This window comes from Aegilops tauschii, chromosome 3, assembly GCF_002575655.3.
Source record: "Aegilops tauschii subsp. strangulata cultivar AL8/78 chromosome 3, Aet v6.0, whole genome shotgun sequence".
Lineage (NCBI taxonomy): Eukaryota > Viridiplantae > Streptophyta > Magnoliopsida > Poales > Poaceae > Aegilops > Aegilops tauschii.
The window spans coordinates 474,517,859-474,522,322 of NC_053037.3; positions in this window are offsets into that span (position 1 = coordinate 474,517,859).

A 4,464-nucleotide genomic window follows, 5' to 3' on the forward strand; every position below is an offset into this window, starting at 1 on the left:
GGGACGACGGGGAAGGTCGGGGGGAGGCAGATCCGGCGGGGACGACGCGGTGCGGGGTCCGGCGGCGCGGAAGCCGAGGGAGGCAGCGGCGAGGCGCGGGAGGCGCGGTCCCGCGACGGGCGGCGCCTGTCGGCGGAGGAGGCGAAGGCGGCTGGGCGGAGCAAGTCGCCGGCGGCGGACCGCGGCGCCTGAGGCGGCGGGGAGCGGACGGCGGGGATCGGGAGGAAGGAGACGGCGGAGGCGCGGGAGCCAGGCGCGGCGAAGGCGGCGGGGCGGACGCGGAGGCGCGGGCGGGGGAGCGCGGCCCGGCGGCGGCGGGATCTGGGCCCGCGCGGGCCCCGAATGGGCTCCGCGGGCCGGCGGCGCGCTGGAGGAGAGAGAGGAGGCGCGGGGATGATGTGGCGGTGGCGGATTGGTTGGAGGGCGGCGGCGGACATGTCCGGCGTGGGGGAATTTTGTCCGGTGGCGCGAGGTGGAAGGAGGCTAGGGTTTTGCACCGCGAAATTCGGGGGAGATGGCATATATATAGCTAGAGGGAGCTAGGAGAGTCCAAACGGGGTGCGGTTTTTGCCCACACGATCGTGATCGAACGACCGAGAGCATAGAGGGGGTTTGGATGGGCTAGGTGGGCTGTGGTGGAGGGGGCTTTCGGGGTACGCGGTTAACCGTTGGGGCATCAAACGACCTCCAAATGAAACGAAATTTGATGGGCGGTCTGTCGGTGCTATACCAAGGCCACTCGACAAATCTCGGCCCATTCTGAGAACGTTTTTCTCCCACTCATGAAACAAGGTCTGAGAGGGGCGACGGGCGCGCGAGAGTGTCGGATCGCGAAACGGACAACGGGGAAAAAGACCGGATGCAAGTTTAAAAAAAACATGATGATGCAATGCAGATGATGACATGGCAAAATGCAACACGGAAGCAAATGACATGGCAACGACGACGAATAACTGGAAGACACCTAACGCATCGGATCCAGGGCGTTACAGAAGTGTATATTTAAACTATTCAATTTGTAGACACATGGAGCGGACGAACGAATACCAGATCCAAGTACATTCACCAAAGACAAACGTGAGCCGAGTCCTGCGACATCTACCGGAGACACACATGCACACGTCTTTCGACGGTGCTAGACGCATTGCCGGGACATAGGCTAGGCAAGAAGAATCTTATTTCATCTTTAGGGAGCCGCTCGTTGTCTCGTCTTACTGAGTAGGACATAAACCCTAAACGTAAACAAAAAGACACCTAAAAACATAGCAGAAGCCCTCCCACCGGTAAGGGCTGAGATTCTCTGTGTCTACGTACCTAAGACCATAGGAGACGAGTTAGACCTGCGGCGGCGCCGGCAGGAGGAGGATGAAACCCTAATTGCCCTTGAGTCGCGAGAGCACAGGTGAAGTGGTACGTGAGACACCAACGTGGTTCCTTTCACTCTCAAAGAAAAAACGTGGTTCCTTTCCGAGCCCCGTAGAAAGGCGCCGATCCAGCAGGGGTCGATTCAAGGATAATTACCAGGTGTCCCGCGCTGTTCCTCTGACCGATGCCGAGAGAGTTTAGTGCCCTCGCCATCGTCTCAACCGACGCGCTTGCACGGGAACGTGGCAGTTTTCAACGCCGGAGCGCGGCCATCTCCGGAGCGGCACGTACGTCCTGGCGGCGCTCCGACGACGTTCAAGCACCCAACGTGTAGCTGAACGAGATCACGCCCAGCGACGAACCGGACCTTACATCGTACCGCCCCATCAGGTCGGCCTCATGGTGGCGCGATCGAGGAATTCAATGGATCCGCATGTGTTTTCTCTCGTGGTCCATGGTCTACAGGTGTCGCGCGCGGCTCCTCCAACGGGAGGGTGGTTGAGTAGCCGGCGAGTATGGTACTGGCCGACCGATGGAAGCGCGCGCGCGGAATAGCCAGGCGAGGGGCGCGGCACTAGGGCGGCTTGCGAGTCACCTCGCCGGCTCACTCACTCGTCGGCGTCTCACCGGTGCACCATTATGGCGCGAGCAACTGGTGCGTCCTCGCGCATGTGTGATTCAGTACCACGTGCACTGCTTGTATGGCAAAGGTTCCTTGGCTTCTCGAGGATACGAATCGCCGCGCCGGGAGCCACCGGCGGCAGCTGGTAGGACGTCGCATTGACCTTCGTCCCGGCCAAGTTGATACGCAAGGGTCCAATCGGCACGCTAAAAACGCAACTTCATAGGGCCCACGATCCGGATAATTGGAATTTTTCTTTGGCCCTCTACGGTCTGCCATGACAGCTCCATGATACTCACTAGATTAATAAATGTATGATCGACTTTATTCTTTTTCAAAAATGGAGGATAACACCTCCGGCCTCAGCACCATTTTTTTTATCTGAAACAAGTCCTCAGCATCAATTGATGCACACATCCATATGTTAATGATTATTTCACAATGTCAAGTGACGACGACCAGCACGTGGAGCTCCTCCCCGACAACGTCCCCCGTGTTACTGTGATTATGTGAAATTCATGAAAACATTGTTATTGATAATGTGTGGAGTGGAATAAAGTCAATTTGATATTTGTGCAGTACCCAAATTGTGAGATGCAGTAGTGGATTGTGTGAAACTCACAAAGAAATTGATATTGATAATGATTTTGTGGTATATGGTACGGTGTTTGTGTGAGAATGTGATGCAGTGATGGTGGAAATTAATTGTGTCAAATTGTCAAGTGAAATAGGTGAAAAACTCCAATTGCTAAATGAAACAAGTGTTTTTTTCAACCGGCAATTAAAATACTCATATTTGAAAGTGAAATTGTGTGAGTGGTTGTGCGATATGTTAAATGCATATTTTAGTGTCACAATGATAGTTTTGATTGTGAAAATTTTCATCTCTATTTCACTTTTATGATATTGAAATATATTTGATATGTGAAAAAGTGGAATTATTGCTAAGAATGGCATGTTCCACTTAGCATGTTTTAGCATCAACAACGATTTCAATCAAATTCTCACATAAGTGAGAAGGTGAAATTGTTGCGGAGAAGGCATGCTTGAATATTGTTGTTGAAATTGAGAAATGGTGATGAGGTAGGCAGGTGACATATATTTCAATGGTTTTTAATTGAAATGTATTTTATTGGAATATATGTTTCAAAAAGTATCTTAAATAGTTGTTATTGAAATATGCATGTTGTAAAATATACGCTCCACAAATCTCCGAAATATGGTACTGTTACTGACCTAAGTGAGAAAATTAAAGTTAAGTGAATTTAAAATATATGACATATTTCATTCATTTCAGATATTTGAGACGGGAGCATTGTGTGATTTATGAAAAATTTAAAAGTAAGTGAAGTATATGATTTGTGAGCTATTTTTAATGAATGAGATCAGAATATCAAATGAAATTACAGATATATGTGTTTTGGAAGAAAAAAACCAAAAAAGTAAAACCAGTAAAATAATAATCTATGAAGTATGAACTTTATTGTAAAAAACCAATAATCTATGAACTTTTTTGGTTTTATTGAGTTCCCACTTTCATTGTAATCAGTGAAATAAATGAAACTGCGGTGAACTTCATTGGAGTACTTGATTCTGGAGAGAGATGGGATCACGTGGGTGGGCCTCGTTAAGTTGACGTGAATATCTTATACAAGTGGGGTGCTAGCAAATATTGTGAATATGCCAAACATATGAGTCCAAATTAAGTGCACAAATATAAAAGGTAACATTGATCATTTATATTTGAAACAACTATAATTTGTGGCGTTTCTTAATGAAAATTTGTGTGGAGAGCCTATTGTTTGAATTCTTTTGTAAACGAGTGATGGATGTTTATACGGTATGTATGTTCAAACTTTTTTGTGAAGGGATGTATGTACAAACTTTAGAAATGCTTTTAGCTACTTAGCCAGACACCTTGAGAAAAAAAACACTGCATTAACGTTAGCCGAGTTGTATACAAACTACTACACAAGAAACACCGGGGAGTGGTCGTTCGCGAGGCTAGCCACACTCCCCTTCGCGGCGCTGGCCACTCCGGCTACGGCGGCCACCCACCGGCCTTTATGGCTTGCAGACGTTCTTCCGGCTCCTGCGGGCGCTGCCCTCCACCGCCCGGGGGCGACCGCCATGCCCCGTCGGTCCGTTGCCTGCTGCGGTCGCAAGCATGCCGCTGCCAGCGGGAGAAGACCCAGATCCGGCCTCGGCGCCGCGAATCCTGCGCCGAGGCGATTGCTCCATTACTCCTTCACCCTCCGTCCCAACGGATCTGGATGCGCCGCGTGCAGATGGGGCGCCGCACCTTAAATCCATAGTCGTTGCCTCGGATGGTCAGATCTGCCTTTCCTCTTCGGAGGTGGAGGAGGGATGGACGGCGGTCCAGTTGCGGAAAACCCACCGTGCCAGCAAGAGGCCGGCGGGCAACAGTGTGCACCAGCGACGCCCTCGTTCGGACCGCGGGCAGAGCCATGCTTCAA